The sequence below is a fragment of the Hipposideros armiger genome, unplaced genomic scaffold (assembly GCF_001890085.2).
Source record: "Hipposideros armiger isolate ML-2016 unplaced genomic scaffold, ASM189008v1 scaffold_38, whole genome shotgun sequence".
Taxonomy (NCBI): Eukaryota; Metazoa; Chordata; class Mammalia; order Chiroptera; family Hipposideridae; genus Hipposideros; species Hipposideros armiger.
The window spans coordinates 3,063,122-3,083,896 of NW_017731388.1; the positions used below are offsets into that span (position 1 = coordinate 3,063,122).

At 42.3% G+C, this 20,775-nt stretch overlaps 1 long non-coding RNA gene across 1 annotated transcript; it reads left to right on the forward strand.

The window, feature by feature from the left end:
- The first annotated feature begins 296 nt into the window (after window positions 1–296).
- On the forward strand, window positions 297–12,652 carry LOC109380567 (uncharacterized). Its single transcript, XR_002123528.1, has 4 exons — window positions 297–382; window positions 1,977–2,052; window positions 5,648–5,761; window positions 12,385–12,652. It is a non-coding gene; the product is annotated as an uncharacterized LOC109380567 (long non-coding RNA).
- The last annotated feature ends 8,123 nt before the right edge of the window (window positions 12,653–20,775 follow it).

The following is a 20,775-nucleotide window of genomic DNA, read 5'->3' on the forward strand; positions in this document are numbered from 1 at the left end:
TAGAAGAGGCAGTCATTAATATCTGAGTCCTTATCACCCATATAAGGCAGTAGTACTTCAGGAGCATGAACACCGGGTGGAAGGTGGTTCCCTGCCCTTAGGCTTCTGGTCTGAGCCCTTACGGCCGAGCGGACTTAAATGAGCCAGGGAGCCTTAATAGCCCTGTCGCGGCCGGGCGAAGAGCCCGAGTCCCCATCACCACCCAGAACAACCAGCAGCAGCAGACCCCGGGCGCGGGTCTCCTGGGTCGGCTCTGGCAGGCGAGAAGCAGCGAGATCGCGAGATCTGGCGGGACCCGCGGGTTTACAGGCGGAAGTGAGGGGCGAACCCGACGCAGCGCGCCCCGTTTGAAACCGGAGACTCAGTCCTGCTGAGACGCGAGGTGGGTCGGAGGTCTCCGTCCCTTCTGGGCATAGAGCGGGCACAGGGGGAGGGCGAGGGAGAGGGCTGCGCATTGGGACAAGTTGGCTTAGCGGGGGAGGGGACCTCTGCGTGAGGTTTAATTGGCAGCTGCCACAGCTTCATTCACGGGGCAGCTACCACGGTCCGTCCGCGCGCTGCGAGCCAAATTGGCGAGGGCCCCTTTGCCCCCACAGAGCTCAGCCAGGGCCGCTGTACCTTCCTCCAAACACGAGTAACGTTCCCCACTTTGGCTCAGCCTTTTCATGAGCCTTTGTGGCTGCAGAAGTGATTTGCCCTGACGCTGATGAAACGTCACCTCTGGCCCCTCACTTGCCCAGGCCCCAGTCTATGGCCGTGGAAGAGATCCTACAATCACATCTTATAAAATTAGTCAAACTAAGATATTTTAACCCAAATCTGTTATGATCATTGTCTTTCCTTGAAGACTGCCCTATTCGGGGGCATTGAAGTGGCCGTGGGCATTTTGGAGTAGGGAATACTCTTCATTTGAGTTAAGTGGTGCGTGTTCCATGTGTATGTTTAAGTTATTGCCAGCCTTCCTGGTGAAGGAGTGCCTTCAAGAATCCTCCATACCCGACTGCGCTGAATTACAAACATGGTGACCTAAAGGTGCCACCGGTTTTAGTCCTAGGATATCCAGCACCAGAAGAATGAGGAGATGCAAAAGATTAATTACTGCACAAGAGAATGTGAAATTCCTTGAAATCTTATAGCTCATAAAGAAAAGAAGCTTGATAGAGATTTCCCCAACTTTGACAACCATCCTAAAACAATGAATTGGGAGGCTGTAAGAATCTTTTCTAAACTAGCAATAATAAAGAACAAATTTTTATCAGCTGAGAGAGAAAAGACTGAATTATCTTCCTGTTCTCTCCACAGAAAGCATAATTTTCTTTGAGGAGGCCATTAGAGAATATGCAGCCAAAAAACATGGTGAACAAAAAAGTATCTGTGTCAGGCAGTTAATTTAACGAATATGTTATTTTAAAACTTTTCATGATTTTTTTGGGGTATGTACTAATTCAGAAATTTTGTAGTTTAATGTAATTTCTCAGTACAAATATATATTCACACTTGTACCTAATTTTGTGTTTACAATTTTATATTTTTCTTAAAGGGGTCTCATGAATGATATAAACTTCAGGCCTCACAGATGCTAGATCTGCCCTTACACAATTGTTGTCTCCTAATCACTCTGATCAGGACAGGGTGCCTGTCTGTTCTCTTAATTTTTGAGATGAGATGAAAGCCCAGAGGGGTTAAGTTTCTTGCCCAAGGCGTTGCTATTGTGACTGGCAGAACTAGAACTAGAACCCAGCTCTTTTGGTTCTCACTTCAGATATCTGGTCACACCAGGAACGAGTGCCCTGTTCCAAACCTTTCACCTTCAGCCGTCAGTGAGTAGGGCTTAAGTGTGTCTATTTGGTCTACCTTTGGGTTCTGAGTTGTAAATAGTCCAGATGAGAGGCCTGGTAAAGCTAAAAGGGAACAAGTTGTGTGTCTGAAGTGCCTCCAAATCTCAGATGATGGCAGCCTTCTCTCTGTCCTGCCAGTGATGAAAGAAGGCCAGCATCTGGTGGGAAAGAACAGCGGAAAAACTTCAGCCTTGGGTCCTCCTTTTGTGTCAGGGTAAGTGTGGAATCCTTGAATAGAAACACTCAACTGGTGAATCAACCAACTGTGTGTGAATATGCATGTGAACATGTCTTTTGCTACTTCTTAAGCTTAGTATATTTTTGGTCGGTTTCCCTGGAGACTTGAGAATATGTAGAGGGCTTACCAAGTGTAGTTTACTTTTGCCAGTTCCGCTTCCTTTCCAATTCTCAAAATTAGTCACCCCGTTTCTCCACTTGGACTGATTTTTGTCCAAGGTCACTAACTTATTTGTTGCTCAATCCAACTTTTCAGTCCTTATCTTCATTGACTCTCCCCGGCTACCAGTATTCTTTTTAAATGTAAATCTGATCCACCTCCACTTAAAATCCTTCAGTAGCTCCCTTGCTTTTAGGATTAAGATCCAAATCTGACCCGCATGGTCAGACCCAGTCCTCTCCAGGTCATCCCTGTTAAACACGCTCTTCCATTTCTCCAACGAGCTATGCTCTTTTCCTGATTACAAAGCTTTTGCATATGGTCCTTCATCTATTTCATATAAATATATATGAAATATATGTATCTATACTATTTTATTTATATACATATACTATTTTATTTATACTAACATATATATGTTTATATATGTATAATATGTGTGTATATTGACACCAGTGTGTGTGTATAATTTTATTTATACATACATATATATACTATTTTATTTATACCTACTGTTTTCCAGAGGTTGTTTTGGTGCTGGAGAAATAACAGCAAACAAAGCAGGCAAAAATTGTTGCCATTCTTGAGCTCACCTGATGATTGTTTTTTTGTTGGAATATTCTTCCCCTTCCCTCTTTTTTTTTTTTCATGGTAAGGAGTTTATTTATTCCTATTTATAATAGGAATATTATAATATAATATAATAATATTTTTTAAATAACAGCTTTATTGAAATATAATTCACATACCATAAAATTTACCCATTTAAAGTTTAAAGTTCAATTTAGTATATTCTAAATTGGTGCAACTATCACCACAATCAATATTAGAATATTAAAAATGTTCTAATATTCACCCCAGAAAAAAACCTTATACCCATTAGTAGTCATTCCCCCTCCCCTTGCAAATCTCCCCAACCCTAGGCAACCAGTTTACTTTCTGTCTATAAATTTGCCAATTCTGGACATTTCTTATAAATGGAATCATACATTATGTGGTCTTTTGTGACTGGCTTCTATCACTTAGCATACTGTTTTCTAGGTTCATCCATGCTGCCATACTGAGGCGTGTATTAATATTTCTTTTTATTTTTTTATTGAGATATAATTGACATATGACACTGTGTAAGTTTAAGGTCTTCATTTCTTTTTATTGTCAAGTAATAATAATATTCCATAGTATGATATACCACGTTTTGTTTATCATTCATCAATTGAATAACATTTGGGCCGTTTTTACCTTTTGACTATTATGAATAATGTTGCTATGAATATTTGTGTATAATTTTTTGTATGAACATGTTTTCATTTTCTTGGGTATATACCTATAGGAGTAGAATTGCTAAATCATATAGTAAATCTATGTTTAACATTTTGAAAAACTGCCAGACTGTTTTTCAAAGTGGCCCACCATTTTTCATTTCTACCAGCACTGTATGAAAGTTCCAATTTCTGCATGTCCTTGCTATTATGGTTGAATTGTGTCCCTCCAAAATTCATGTTCAAGTCCTTACCCCACCTGCCGCATATGAACTTCTTTGGAAATAAGGCCACTGCAGATGTAATTAGTTAAGACGAGGTCATATTGGAGTAGGTTGGGCCCTAAATCCAATATGACTAGTGTCTTTTGTAAAAAGGGGAAATCTAGACACAGGGAGAATACCATGTGAAGATTGGCATTATGCCGCCACAAGCCAAGGAACTCCCCGAAGCTGGGAGAGAGGCCTGGACCAGATTCTTCCTCAGCGCATTTGGAGTGAGCATGGTCCTGCTGACACTTTGATCTCAGACTTCTAGCCTATGTTAAAACAATGGCAACAGGCCCAAAATGGAGTCACTTATGTTAAGCCCCACATCACCAAACTGAGACTTATTACAGTTTCGGCTCTCCCAGAAATGGAATCTTAAACCAGTCAATCAAGAATCACTTGATCAGCTAGTGAGATAATCTACCTGATAGACCCCTGTCATCCCCAAAAGGAAAGTAACCTTGCAGTAATCAACCTACTTTTTTTGCCTAGTACAACTTTCTTACCCCTGCTCTCTTCTGCCTATAAAGGTGTTTAATTTTGTACAGCTCCTCCGAGCTCCTCTTTATCTGCTAGATTAGATGCTGCCCAATTTGAATCAATGTATACTCAAATAAACTCTTAAAAATTGAAATGTGCCTGTTTGTCTTTTAACACCTCCAAAACGCTAAGTAAATTTACAGACAATAAATTTCTGTTGTTTAAGCCACTTGGTTTATGGTATTTTGTTATAGCAATTTTAGCCAACTAATACACTCACAAACACTTGTTTTCCATTTTAAAAAGTATTATTCTAACCATCCATTGGGGTGTGAAGTGGTACCTCATTATGGTTTTGACTTGCATTTCCTTCATGCAAATGGTTTTGAGCATACTTTCACATGCTTGTTAGCTATTTGTATATCTTCTTTGGATAAGTGTCTGTTCAAATCCTCTGTTCATTTTTAATTGGATTATTTGTCTTTTTATTATTGAGTTTTAGGAGTTCTTAATATATTCTATTGTAGATAGAAGTCCATAATCAGATACATGTTTTGCAAATATTTTCTTTTGTGCTTAGGTTGTCTTTTTCACTTTCTTGATGGTATCCTTTGAAGCATAGAAGTTTTTAATTTTGATGAAGTCCAATTTATCTGCTTTTTCTTTGGTTGCTTGTGCTTTTGGTGTTTTATCTAGTGACATTTGATCTACCTCAAATGTCTCGTCCTCGGGGAAGATAGCATTCCCTGATATATGCTCTCACAAAACCGCCTCTGTAATTACAAATTTATTGGTGAGATTTATTTGATTGTCTTGCACTCTAGATGTAAATTCCAGGAGAATAGGGTCCGAGTCAGCTTTTTCTCTTTTCATTGTGTCCCTAGCCCCCTGCATAGTGCCTGCTATGTAGAAGGTGCTCTGAATTGTTGAATGATAATGACTCTCAAATCTGTTTCCTACATAGATGCCTCTCCCAAGCTTCAGTCCAGCATATCTGACAGAAAAGAATGTGTATGTTGCTGTTGTTGAGAGGAGTGTTCTATAAATGCCAATTAGGTCAAGTTGGTTAATAATGTTACAGATCTTCACATCAAATAGGCAAAAAAAAAAATCTCAGCAGCACTGTAGATCTTTCTTCTAATCAGAGATACCCATTCATTCAAAATTTATTTATGAAATGCCTGTTGTCTCCCAGGCTCTGTTCTAGGCACTGAGGACATAGCAGAGAACAGAACAGATTCCAGGAGAAGGAGAAAGTCCAGAAACATAAAAAAGAAATAAATATTCAGAAGTGTCTGTAGTTTTGACCCTCTGATCAACATCACCAGAAAAGGAATAAGAGAAGTACTGTTATATTTGCCACCAGGTACTATAAAACTGTGCCCTTGCCTAATTTTATTTCAGCAAGCCTTTACTGCAGACCATTTATGTGCCAGGCACCACACGTTGAGATGCTGGTTCAAAGATGAAGAAAGTGAGTTTTCTATCCTTGGGGAACGCAGTGTGGAAGACAGATAGGTAAGTGGATAATTATATTACAGGTGATCCGTGCTATGATGGAAGTGTGAACAAAATTCTATAGAGCAGAGAAGAGTGACTATTTCTGCCTGGGGGTGTCAGATAATGTTTGATGGAGGAGGGGACATTTCAAGTGAGCCTGAAGAAGGACTAGGAGATGGCTAGGTGGAGAGGGGGAGAAAAGACATCTAGCTGTTTGTAGATAGAATAAGTTACAGATACTGTCTAAGTTCTGAAATGTGGACTGCTCATGGTAGCCTAGCACCCTGAGGCAATGGTGGGGTTGGAGAGTCATAGAGATTAATGATTTTTGGAAAAGGAGGCTTGAGGCTTGAGTTGCTACCAGTTAAAATGACTCGGTTAATATGCAACTCCTTACTGTTTCCCTATGCAGAAACCATTCATACATCCACCATAGTTTTTCCACTCAATTTTTAAGTTAAGGTGTCAACAAGATTTAAAGTACTGCTGTACACATTTGGGGGTGGTGGTGGTATAAATTGGTACAACCTGTAAGGAAGGCAGATTAGCAATACCTATCAAAATTATAAATGCTGCATATATTTGTGACCCAGCAATTTATCTAGTAATTTATCATAAGATGCATTCACATGTGAAATAACTTAGATACAAATATCCATCACATTATTGTTTGTAACGGCAAAAGAAACAAATTAAATAAATGTTCAAGAGGGGATTGGTTAAATAAATTATGATCTCTCTTTAAAATGAGACACTACTCAGTTTAAAAAGAAAACAGAATAAGGTAGCTCTTTATGTCCTGTCTGAAATGGTACGATATATTGTCAAATGAAAAAAGCAAGGGGCAGAACCATTCATATACAATGGAGATGGAAAGAATTCAAGTCCTCTACGGAGTGTTTCAATGGCTGAATTTTAAAGAATCCTGGGCTGTCTTGCCTGCAGACTCCTTGTAATATGTGACTAGATACTCTTTATTGTTTAAGCTAGCTGAGAACAAGTCTTTTGTGACTAGTAGCCAAAAGCATCCAGATATATAACTCCGAAGTGTGCAGAGGTCTTTGTGTTTGAACCTGGAATATGCAGAAGGGGGAGTTAAATCTTTGACTTGCAGAAAGTCTCAGTTTACCTCATTTTAACTCTATTGGGCACTCCCAAGTGCTTCCCCTTTCTGGATATTCTGAGCTCTGGACCTGAGAGCAGCCAGCTAGCCACACAATGCAGCTGTGGGAGTTTCTGTGCAGAGATGCAACCTGGCAGGATTCAACCTGCCTGGCTTCTTTCTTAATACAACCTCATCAAAGCAAAATGCTGAAGGACTAGCAGGATCTATTTGCAGTCGGGCAAGAGGGCAATGCACTGGATGCTAGCATAAAGCATTATAGTGTGGAATTCAAACAACCCACTCTCTGCTCACAGGAAGACTCAGGTCATCCAGATGTGCTATCGTGACTGCAAAGCTGAGAACTCTCTAGATCAAGCCATGTGGTCTGAGAACTTGTCCACACAACTAAAGCTGTCCTCTCAGTATCATCCAGACAATTTTAATTAAGGACTTACATGACTCACTTGTCCATTCATTAAAGAAAACAAATATTTGTCACCTGTACTCTGCGAGGTGCTGGGAATACAACAGTGAGCAAACCTGAAATGGCCTTGCCTTTGTTGACTTACAGTTTAGAGGAGGAGATGACAATTAGTTGAATAATTATCAAATAGGCATACAATTATAACTGAATTAAGTATTATAGAGGAAGGGTTTATGGTGGAAAAGAGTAGTTAAGAAAAATACCTATTTTAGAATGGAATCAAGAAGGTCTGCCTGAGGAAATGACATTTGAGCTGACATCTGAAGAATGAGTGGGAGTTAACTAGATGATTGTGGGAGAAGAGCATTCCAGGCAAAAGGAATAGTTATTGCAAAGACCTTGGGGTGGGGGTGGGGAGAGCATGGAACACTCAAAGAACTGAAAGATGGAGAATGTGATTGAGGGCAGACAGTGAGGGGATTGTGCTGAGAGGTGAGGCTGGAGCCTGGCAAGGCAAAGCCAAGAGACATGAAAAGTATTTTTGTAAGAGCAACAGAAAATACTGTGGCACAAAGTGTTAGTTGTCCCTCGGTATCCATTTCTTTCCCCTCTGTTCCTTAGTATTCAAACCCCAGAGTTTCGGCTCAGCACATGGCTCCCCATTTCCCAGACTCCTTTGCATATAGGTGTGCCCATGTGACCAAGTTCTGACCAGTGGGTTGTGAGCAGAAGGGCAGGCTTCCATTTTCTCCTATTTTCTTCTCACTGGCCAGAATGCAGACATGATAGTGGGGGCTGGAGGAGCCAGATCATGAGATGGAAGTCATATGTTGAGGATGTCAAAGCAACAAGATAGAGAGAAACTGGATCCCCGTCACCGGGGAGCAGTCATAGCAGCCCTGACCTGTTAGACTATATGTGACAAACTGATAAATTTCTCACTTGTTTAAACTACTGTTTTTTGTCTTTATCATAGAAGTTACACCTATATTCTTAATGATTATTATGGACTGAATGTTTCTGTCACTCCAAAATTCATATGTTGAAATCCTAAAACCTGGTATTGGGAAGTAGGGCCTTTGGGAATTGATTGCATCACGAGGGTGGAGCCCTCATGAATGGGATTGTGTCCCTATAAAAGAGACCTCAGAGAGCTCTCTTACCCCTCTACCATGTGAGGACACAGTGAGAAGATGATCATCTATAAACTAGGAAGTGGGCTCTCACCAGAAACCGAATCTGCCAGCACCTTGATCTTGGACTTCCCACCCTTCATAACTGTGAGATAAATGTTGTTTAAGCTGCCAATCCATGGTATTTTTGTTATAGCAGGCTGTAAAGACTGAGACAGTGACACACCACTGAAGTGTTCTAGGTGATGGAATCAAATTTCCATCTTGAAATGATCACTCTGGCTGCTGTGTGTGGAAGGTAAAAGTAGTGAGAACAGTCAGAAATCATTATACCCCCCTGTTGAGGAGGATGGTGTTTTGGACCTGAAAAGTAGCTGTGAAGCGGGGGCCAGACCCCATTAGAACGCCTTTTGTCTGGTGTAGTGGAAAGAGCATGGATTCTGGCATTAGGGAGAGCTAAGCTTTACTCCAGGATGCACTACTCTGTAGCTGTGACCTTGGGCAAGTTATAATACTTAGCATCACTGAGTCTCATCTATTTATTCAAGTTAAGGTTCTTTTCAGGAAGATATGGCAAATTTTAAGATGGCCTTCAGACTTGAACTGCAATGTAATATGTGTATTATTTATATATACACACATACATCCTATTGGTTTTGTTTCTCTGGAGAACCCTAACTAATACAGGGATAAGCTTTCTATTGATTTATAATATACATACAAATATGAAGGGCATGGCTCAATGAATTTGTACAAAGTGAACACACTCCACCACCATCCACAAGAAGATGTAGAATATTGGAATTCTGTTAAAATAGCTATGGCAGAGGCACAGTGTTTTACCGTAAATCCCTACATAAAGGCAGACAGAACAATTAACAAAACTAAAAACCCATGGAAAACTGGACAGCTACACATACAAGAATGAAAACTAGACTACTATCTCACACCACACACAAAAATTAAGTCAAAATGGATCAAAAACTTGAATGTCATAAAACTCCTAGAAGAAAATATAGGCAGTAAGCTCTTGATATTGGTCTTGGCAATGATTTTTTTTTATTTGACATCAAAAGCAAAGGTGATAAAAACAAAAATAAAAAAGTGGGATTACATCAAGCTAAAAAGTTGCCCAGCAAAAGAAGTCATCAACAAAATAAAAAGACAACCTATCGAATGGGAGAAAATATTTGCAAATCATATCTGATAAGGGGTTAATATCCAAAATAGATAAAGAAATTATATAGCTCAATAGCAAAAAAACCAGTCTGGTTAAAAAATGGGCAAAGAATCTGAATAGACATTTTTCCAAAGAAGACATACCGATGGCCAACAGGCACATTAAAAGATACTCAACATCACTAATCATCAGGGAGATGCAAATCAAAACCACAATAAGATATCACCTCACACCTGTTAGAATGGCTATCATCAACAAAAAAAGAAATAAGTGTTGGCAAGGATGTGAAGATAACCCTTGTGTACTGCTGGTTAGGAATGTCAATTAGTGCAGCAACTATACAAAACAGTATGGAGGTTCCTCAAAAAACTAATAGTAGAACAACCATATGATCCAGCAATTTTACTCTGGGTATTTACTTGAAGAAAATGAGAACACTGATTCAAAAAGTTACATGCACCCCATGTTTATTGCAGCATTATTTACAATAGCCATTGATGGATGAATGGATAAAGAAAATGTCACACACACACACACACACAGGAATACTATTCAGCCATAAAAAATGAAATTTTGCCATTTGAGACAACATGGATGGACATTGAGGGCATTATGCTAAGTGAAATAAATCAGAGAAAGACAAATACCATATGATCTCACTTATATGTAGAATGTAAAAAAAAGAAGGAAAGAAAGAAACAAACCAAAAAAGAAAAAAAAATCTCATAGATACAGAGAAAAGATTGGTAGTTGCCAGAGTGGAGGGGATGAGGGTGAAATGGATGAAGGGGTCAAAAGGTACAAACTTCCAGTTATAAAATAAGTATGTCATGGGGATGTGATGTATAGCATAGTGACTATAGTTAATACTGCATTGCATATTTGAAAGTTGCTAAGAGAGTAAATCTTAAAAGTCCTCATCACAAGGAAAAAAACACTTTTTTGTAACTATATATGATGACAGATGGTAACTAAACTTATTGTGATCATTTTTCAATGTATACAAATATCAAGTCATTATGTTGTATATATAATGTTAATAAATATAAATTAATATGTTAGTTATGTTAATTATTCCTCAATTAAAAATAAAAACAAAAACTAAAAACACATTTACAACAAAATTAGGTGGCATGGTATTTCCATGAATCCCATAATAATAGTGGGCAAGAACAAGGCAATGCTACCTGCATGGAACTGGTGTCTGTGCAGAAAAAAGCAGAGATAAGTAGTGGGCTTCTGATGGAACTGAGAACAGGAGGATGCCATAATAACCAGTAGGTGTTCCTGGATCAATTTGAGAAAGCAGCAGAAATTGGAAGTGTTTTGCCTAATTCAGTAGTGAGTGAGTGCAAGCAGCCTGTGGCAAGGTCTGAAATAAATGGAGTGATTTAGCCCTTGTGAACTCTCAGGACTGACCGTCAGGGCTCCCTGCTGGGACAGGATTCCCACATGGAAAAGAAACTGCTAAGAGAAGAAGCAAAATTAAGCAGGATGGGGACAACAAAGATAAAGACAAGAGAAGGCCCAGATAAAAATAGGAAGGTGAACAGAGCCAAGAAATCTTACAAAGCATGTTGCCATCTTTTTTATTACTACATGAAAATAACAGTAAAAGGAACTCTGTGAAGTTAGAAGAGCTACCCTGACCCACACTTCCCTCTAAAAGTTCAGGAAAATTAATTTCATGTATAAATAAGCAAAAGAAAAGTATTGAGGCCAAATCAATTACAGAGTTATAAGAAAGTAAGAAGCAGAACCACAATAACACCTGCAGGCAAAGAAAGCATGTCAGAAAGACATGCCCACAAAGCAGATAAGAACCGTAACCTTAACTATTTAGAAAGAAGATGAAAGACGTTAAAAATAATACAAGACATAAAAGAACAACATAAATCAAAGTTAGAGAAACTGAAATGAGGTGACAGAACTCAGAAAAGAATTAGAAATGAAAGAAAAAGTAATTTCAGAAAGAAAGGCCAAATTGGAAAAACACTAGAGTGAATTAATGCCGTAGATAATGCCTTAAGAGAAATAAAAGGTGAAAAGGAAAAATACATTGAAAGTTAAAACAAAATTTAAAAAGAGGTGAAAAGGATTCAAAGAAAATTATAAATATTAAAAATAGGAAAGACTCAACACACAGTAAATAGAAATCTCTGAGGAAAAAAATCATGGCAAGTAAACAGAATGAATACAACGGGGAGGCCCACACAGTGCAGAATGAGGTTTCCTGCCAACACCCACGTGCGTGAGCTTGGGTGCGGGTCTTCCAGCCCCAGTCAGGTCTCCAAATGACTGCAGTCCTGTCTTCATTGTAACTTCATGAGAAGCCCTGAACCAGAACCATCCAGCCAAGCTACTCCCAATTTTCTGATCCCAGAGGCTGTGAGATAATACGTGTTTATCATTTTAAGTCACTAAATTTTAGAGCAATTTTTTAATGCAGCAATAGGTAGCTAATATAATGGGCATTAGGGTAGCTTCCAGTATGGGGCTATTTCAAATATCCCTGCTAAGCACATCCTAACATGTTTTATGGTTAATGTATGTTCATTTTTGTTGGGTATAGACCTGAAAAGAAAGGAAGGGTATAAACACATGGAGAGAAAGCAGGGGAGGGAGGAAGGATTCTAAGATGGCCTCCTTGGTCCTGTGTCCCCGAGTTACTCCTGTGATTATATAATGCGGCAAAGGACATTTTTGCAGATGTAATTGAAGCTACTGATCAGTTGACTTGAAAATAGGGAGATTATCTGGGTGATTCTAACTAACCTAATCATATGAACCCTTTAAAAGCAGGAAGTTTTTTCCAGCTGGTCACAGAGTGGAAACAAGAGACATTCCTAGTGTGAGAAGGATTTCATGCACAATTACTGACTGGTGGCCTGCAAAAGCTGAGAGCAACCCCCAGCTGACAGTGTTCCAGGAAAGGAGAACCTCCGTCTTACAACCACAAGGAATCCCTGACAACCTAAATGAGCCTGGATACAGACTCTTACCCAGAGCCTCCGGATAAGACCCCTGCCCTTGATTTTGGCCTGGTGAAAATCTAAGCAGAGAACCAAGCCAAGCCTGCCTGGACTTCTGACCTACAGAAGCGAGCTAATAAATGGATGTTGTTTAAGCCTCTAAATATGTAAGTTTGTGGTAGTTGTTATGTAGCAATAAAACACACACATATTCGCTTAATCAAGATCTACATATGTAGTAAGAGAATAAAGAAATATATGGAAAGGATAAATACCAAATTTAGAATATTAGTTATTCTGTTGGGGGTGTGGTGATAGGAAGAGAAGACTATTGGGGAGGAGAAAATAAGAGAATTAAAGTGTATAAAGCAATATTTTATTATTTAAACTAGGTGGTGGATATGTTGTTTTATTTTTTTATACCTTTTTGTATGTTTCACATATTGCATAACAGTTTTAAAGATTCATGACCCCCAGTCACAGTTTAGAAACAGCAGAGATGCCAGACTTTCAGGGACCCTTTGGGCCTGGACAATGAGTTCCTCCGAAGGACTGTGCTAGAGACCTTTTTCCATTTTCTGGAAATATGGAAGATGGAATCCCCATAAAAACTAATATTTCATTCCCTTCTACCCCGATAGGATCAGGCTAGAAGTCAGATTTAATTTAACAAAAAACCACAAACAAAAAACAGGGAGGAAAGAAGAGAGGGAGGGTGGAAGAAAAGAAAAAAGAAAAGAAAATTTCTTGTACACTCAAACTTGTGGAGTGAATAAATGAACGAATGAATGGAAAGATGAATTATGAATGGATACCCAAGTACCCATAGACTCACCATCAAGAGTGTGTATTTGGGGGTCGGCTGAGTGGCTCAGTTGGTTAAGAGTGTGAGCTCTGAGCAACACGGTCACCGGTTCGATTCCCACATGAGCCAGTGAGGTGCTCCTGAACTGAGCTGCCACTGAACTGTCAACAGGTGGCAGAATGGCTCAGCTGGTGAGAGCATGTGCTGCTAACAACAAGGTTTCTGGTTTGACTCCCACATGGGATGGTGGGTTATGCTCACCGCAACTAAGATTGAATATGGCACCTTGAGCTGAGCTGCCCTGAGCTGCCAACAGGTGACCAGATGGCGACTGGAATTGGAGCTGAGCTAGCTGTGCCCTTCACAACTAAGATTGAAGGACAACAACTTGGCTGTTCCCCTTCCCCAATTCCCCTACACTGTACCCCTTCCCCAATTCCCCAAAAATTAAAAAAACTTTTTTTAAAAGGGATAGGAAAATATTGTTCCATTGCAGAATAATCCACAAACTATCCGAAAGTAAACAGTCTTGGAATTATTTTTTGTCTGTTTCTTTTTTTTTTTTTTTTAGGGCACCCTTTTCTTGCTGGAGTTCGGCAGTATCAACTAGCTGGGATCATCTAGCTTCATTTTTGAAAGAGCTCCCCAAAGGCAGGCCAGACAAGGCATTCTGGAGTTCTGGACAAGAACCCTGGGGAAGATTAAAGCTCAAACCCACCTCCACCCCTNTTTTTTTAAAAGGGATAGGAAAATATTGTTCCATTGCAGAATAATCCACAAACTATCCGAAAGTAAACAGTCTTGGAATTATTTTTTGTCTGTTTTTTTTTTTTTTTTTTTTTTGGAAGACAGATGTGAACCATGTTGTAACTGAAAATTTTGTTTTGATTGGAGCCTCAGCCACAACTCTGAAAGAGCTCCCCAAAGGCAGGCCAGACAAGGCATTCTGGAGTTCTGGACAAGAACCCTGGGGAAGATTAAAGCTCAAACCCACCTCCACCCCTGCCCCCCAGAGACACTGTGCTAATGTCCCTGATGATAACACTTGGTTCTGTGTGACCACAGTTGCCTCTTACACTGGTTGGGGGCAAACTTGATTCAGAAGCATAATGGAGGGAGATGCATCACATTTCTTATTTGAGCAGGAAGCTGATACCTAAGGAATGCAACCTGGCAGCAGCCCAGAAAGAAGATTTGGCAATTGTGCAGGCTGTAGGGAAATGACTTTCTTATCTCAAGGCTTTTACTTTAAGGAAGGGTCACTGGGACCTGATAAGGAACTCCAATCACCAGCTATGGTTTGGACAGGGAGGTTTGAGGAATTCAACAGGAAATAGGCCTTGGGGTCAGAACCCAGGTTGTGGTCAATAGTCTTCCACAATCAGCCCTTCCACTGGCAACCTGATGTGAGAGACCACCGTCCTCAGTCACTTAGACCAAACATGTTGGTAACTAAAGTTACCGACAAATTCCCAGAAGGATAATTTCCAGGCAGGAAATTTAATTAGATTTTTTTTTCTTGCAAATATTAGATTTGTAACTCAAATTACCTTAAGATTGGAAAAAAGTGGGGAGGAGGGGTGTTTATTGGCTCGTGGACCTGCATCAGGCCCAGCTGGACCCAGGAGCTAAAATTACATCACGAATTTCTCCTTCCATCTGTTGACTGTTTTCGTGTGTATTAAGTTCAGATGACCTCTGACCATGTGGGGCCAAGAGAGTCACCAGCATCTGCAGGCTTTCATCCTACCAACTTAGCAACCTCGGAGAAAGGAAAACACCTCTTTCCCAGTCATTCTAGTAAAACTCCAAGAATCGAGTCTCATTGGACTGGTTTGGGTCACCAGCCCACCTCTGATCCCTTGTAACCGGGATGGTAACTGGTCAGGTCTGTGTCTTGAATCTATCTTGGGGTCTAGGAAAGGGTTAGCCCCATGTAGACCACATGGATTTGGAGTATGGGAGAAGTGGTTTTTCAAAGTCAAATTAGGATATTCTTATCACTGGGAGGCTGGATGCCTGACTGGAAGCAGCAACAGTGGTGCTCCACAGAAAGAACAGGTGGGATCTAGCCATCTCCCAGTTTTCTTCTCCCTCTTAATATTTTCTGATAGTGATGCCACCTTGAGCTCACCTGAAGAAATTATGATTCCATAGGTCTAAGATAAGAGCTCAGTAATGGTATTTTTATAAAGTTACTCCAGGTTTTCTGCTGGGCAGAGTAGTTTAGGAGCTACTGATTAATATAGTGGACAACCTTCTTATTCTTCTCTGCTCCCTCCTCACATCAAAAGGGAGTATATGTAGGGCTCTAGCAATACAATTAGCATTGCTTTTTTACTCAAAGAAAGTAAAAATAAAAGGGTCGGCCGAGTGGCTCAGTTGGTTATAGAGCTCACTCAAGAGTGCAAACTCTGAGCAACAGGGTTGCCAGTTCAATTCCCGGCCCAAGCTGAATTGCTGCTGAGCTGCCAACAGGTGGCAGGATGGCTCAGCTAAAAAAAAAAAAAAGAGTACAAATAAAGGATTGTCTTTATATTTTGAGATCAGGGCAAGGAAAGTGTAAATTAATAAGCCTATTTCAAAGCCCATTCCCCCACCTGTCCCTAAACCTGTACAAATAGCAGATAAACAGAAGTGGCTTCTAGCCAACTAAGATGGTGGGCCAGTAAGCAGGCCCACCAAGATGCTTTACACAAGCAGCTATTCACTAACCCTCATGTTCAGGGGGCAGGAGTCAGCTACCGAGAGCAGGGAGTTGGCTGAGGTCTGGCTCTGCCCTAGGAAAGGCGCTTATCATCATCACAGCTTGGGGCCAGACAGGGAAGGCCATGGACTGGAGAGGACACAATACCAGGCGGGGGAGCTTGACCTCAGTAAAAAACTGATTTTAACTCCCTGACAGTGATCGCTTACCTGTGAGAACTCAGGACAAGCTGGAGAGGGTTTAGCTGCCACCATGGAAGGTGGAGGGGGATGGACAGGGTTAGCCAAATGGTCCAATCCCATGCTCTGTAACTGATCACAGGTCACAGTTCAACTTACTACTATTTATTATTATTTTTCATACCTGTCTTCTCTGTTATACATTCTTTGGAGGCTGGAGCCCTACCTCACGCCTTTTCGTATTCCCAGCACCTAGCACAGTACCTTGTAGGCTACAGTTTCTTGAATAGTATTTGCTGAAATGGATTTAAAATTTTTGCCGAACATTTTCTCAAAGCCGTTGAAAAGCAGAACTAGTCCTACATGGACTCTCTGGAGCTGTGGAGAGAGAGCAGGTGTGGGAGAGCACGCCCCCTGAAAAGCACAGTCACAATGGGGGGCCAGGATGGTGACTGGCACAGAGCAGGCACACAGAGGTCCCCAAAGTTAATGAGGCCTGCTGGGAGCCAGAGAAGGAGACCAGTGCCTGACACTGTCAGGTCTACGTGGTCTCAGGAACAGTCTCAGCAGCAATATAGCCAAGAGGAAAGGACAGCTATAAATGTCGGTCTCAAAAACCAAACGAAAAGAAATAATACTACTACCCTGGCCCATTAATGATGAATGTTGTAGTAAGAAAAAAACCAAAAACATGCTAATGGTACAGGTCAAGCAAACCTTTTCTGCTCTGTAAAATAATGACAATATAATCTGTAATAACACATTTTTTGAACAGCAAGCACCGTGCACAGGTAATATACAAGCATTGTGAAGTATTGTGAGGTTAAATAAAATCTTACAACAGCCCTATGATGGTCCACTTTTGTAGGCCTCAGAAGAACTAAGAAACTTGCCTCAAGCCTCCCAGCTAATAAGTGGAGAGGCGGGATTTGAACCCAGACCTGCGTGACTCCAGAACCCACATTGGAATCTCCACACTATCTGTCTCTTTTAAGGAGACAAACATTTTCTGTGCTGTTTGTGAATGAGTCAGATCTCTTTCTGGCCCCTCATTCTGTCAACAAGGAATCTGGGCTAGTGGGTTCCTTGTTCAAGGAGGACTGAACCCCAGAACTCAGCCTCCCACAGGAGGCAGCTCCTGGAACTCCAGGGGCCCTGAGTGATTCCTGTAAGTCAAAATAAGAAAGGCTGTCATGGTCGTGGCTAGAGTCTAGGGACCAGGTACCATGCAAGGGTTGTTTGGGGCCCAATTCAAGTGAGCCTTGGGGCACAGAAGCAAAGGCTGTGGGTGGATCCAGGGAATATCTGAGCTAGAGCTCTTGAAGGTCCTTCTTTCCCCAAGAGTCCCAGAGCAGGGTTTTCAGACCTCACTGGGGCTAGGCCGGGGCAGAGAGTACCCCTATGCCTGGGTGCCGGGATGGCGAGGCAGGACTCATGGAAGGTCTATGTCCACAGAGTGGAACTGAGACAGAGGAGGACAGGGACAGGGAGCTAAACGAAGACCCAGTCACAGCAGCAGTTTCCCTGCAGCCACCTGCCTGGTTGAGATGGAAACGCTGATTCCAGCTCCAGCCCCCAGACAGGCTAAGAATATCCCAGAAAAGCAACAGCCACCACCCCCGCCCTTCTTGATCTGCTCCTACATCTGGAGTGCTATGCTGGGCGCCAGCAGGGGCAGGGAAGAGACCAGAGTGCTGCTGATGGTGGGGCGATGCTTAATTGGGGTGAGGGGATGAAAGGGAGGAGGCAAAAAAAGGCGCTTGGTGGAAGCAAGAGACGGTGAGCTGAGAAGTAAAGCTACAGGAGAGTGCTGGAAGGATTGGGCCGGGAGAACCGTTCTCAGGGGGGCAACAAAGGGAAATGAAGTCAGAACCCAGGGGACGGGGGAGAGAAGAGCCAGGGGTGAGGATGAAGGAGGGTTGGCATCGGTGACCTAGGAGACTAAGGCTTTATTAGGAACAAGGAAAAGGAGCCCCCAGCTCACCCTTGTCCTCCCCTGACCCTTAATCCTGGGCCCTCCAGTATCTCAGCATTGGTCAATTCTCTCCCTGCACCTCTTCCTCACTGTGCTTGTCAACAATATTCTCTGTTACAAAAATCCTATATTTGGGCTCCCCAATTAATTCCTTTTAGCAAGGGGCCTGCTGGAATGGGAAAGACATTGAAAATGCAGAAACTCCCTCCTGGCAGCTAGCAGCACCTCCTTGGTCAGGTTCATCTCTTCTCTCTGCTCACCCCCTTTCCCCACTCCCCATTATTGCCTGGGAAGGGGTTCTGCTCCCTCCATTGCCAGCTCTGCTGGGGTAAGGTCCTCAGGGGAAGGAGGGGGAGGGCTGGTGGGTATGCTCTCCCTTTGTGCACCTCAGGAGCTGAGACCCTGGGATGGGAGTACTGGATCTGCGGGGGGCAGGCAGCAGAGTCCAGTCATTCAGTTGCCCTGGCTGAGTCTCCACCACGACTGTTCTAAGAACCTGAATGGTCAGCCTCTTTGTAGGGGGCCCTCTGGGGACAATGGGATGCAATGGCCTTGGGTTCCCGGACGTCTGGCCTTGATGTTTACTGGGTAGACCCTGGACCTCAGCCATCTTGGCATCCTGTCATTTGTCTCGCCGCTTTTCGGGGGTCCCCTCTAAAGCTTGGAGGGACATAGGGAGGTTTACATAGCTGAGAGCCTGGGAACCCCTCCCCTTTGTCGCCTGGGCTGAACTGCAGAAGTGCAGGCCTCACACGGATGCTGTGCACACACAGAGACTGAGCCCATCAAGCAGAAACAGATCAGGGAGAAAACCAGACAGGGCTGGAGCTAGAGAGTGAAATGGATTCACCACACAGGTTTTATTTAGAATCAGAATTATAGAACTGGAAGAGGCTTTAGGAATCCTTTTTAAGTTCAGTCCCTAAGATGTTATCTTATTTCTTTAGTATTCATTTTTTGTCTGATAATAAAAGTATATAGAATTCCTGCATTTTAATATGAAGAGAGGGAAGTCCAGAGAGCTGAAATGACTTTCCCAAGTCATACAGTTTATAAGCTGTGGACTAGAATTCCTGCTTCCTGCTGCCTAGACTATGGCCTCTAAAAGAGGAAAATGGAAACAACCAAAGGACAGAAGAGTCTGAGCAGCACGGCCTGGAGATGTTCCCTTAAAGGTGGGGCTCATCTTCCCAGGGGGTCAGTGAAGGGTTCATCTCTAAGGTGAAATTGTGATCCCCATCAATAAGGCCATGTTCCTACACAGGCTGAAACCTTGATCTAGGCCTTCTAGTTCTTGGTCTAGGCCTGTACCTCTGGCCTTAAAGAGCCTTCAGGAATAACCACGTATCTGGACTGGACACTATTTCCAGTAACCTCCGGAGTGATGGAGACAAACAAGGAGCCTGGCCTCGAGGGGGTTCTCATCTAAAGGTTTCTAATACAGAGGAACATGTACGTCCATGGGAAATGGACAGACAAGAAGTGACATACAGATACTAATACACATAAATGAATCAATCACAGAATGTAGACCATATACATAACCCATCCAGAAAAGTACACTTGCAGTATGGTGGGGACATCACTGTCCTTCCATAAAGCCACCTTCTCATCAAGTCTTTCTGGTTTCCCTACACTTATCCCCCTTTGGCCTCTACACTAAAGAGACATAACCTCCCACTCTCCTTAATGCCTCCAGCTTTTTTTTTTTAATTGGGGAATTGGGGGATGGGAACAGTGCTGGGGAATTGGGGGAAGGGGAACAGGCAAGTTGCTGTCGTTTTGTTCTTCAGTCTAGTTGTGGAGGACGTTGCTTCACTGGCCCAAGTTGGCACCATCATTGCGCTCTTCCTGGGTGAGGCAGATCAGTCGCCAGCTTCTGGACGGCCGCTCACTGTGGCTGCTGGCCGCTCACGCTGGCTGCTGGCCACACACGGTAGCCCATGGCAACCCACTGCCACAGGGGCTGCAGCCCACACCTTCACTGGCGACTCACGGGCAGCCCAGCTCCAGGTTGAGCTGTTGTTCAGCATCTTAGCTGTAGAGGGCAGTGTCACTGGCCCTCATATGTGGGATCCGAACCGGGGCCCTCTGGAGTCCCAAGCCACCTCTTAACCATCACACCACTCGGCCGGCCCTGCCTCCAGCTTTTTAAAAACAGAAATGCTGTCACTTTATGGATTTATTTTTATCATTTTGTCTGCTTTTTCTTTAAAATTCCATCCATATCCATCTTGCACATCTTGGACCGAGGACTCAGAGCCCAGCCCTAAACCAAGTTGTTTTGTAGCAGCTGCTACTGGGGGAAAGAGGTTAGAAAGACTGATGTCACGAAGAGCATCAGGTCCCTTCCAATCAGTCCAAAAAGGCTTTTGGAGGAAGTGGAATTTCAGTAGCTTGACAGAAGAAGGCAAGATAGTGGTTTGAGTGGAGTTGGGGTCTGACCCAGTGATAGGAGCTCAGAGATTCAAGAGGGATAACCACACTAGGAGGGTAGAGAGTGGGTAAGCCAGAGAGAGGGTCTGAGGCAGGGCAAGGTGAAGAATGAGAAG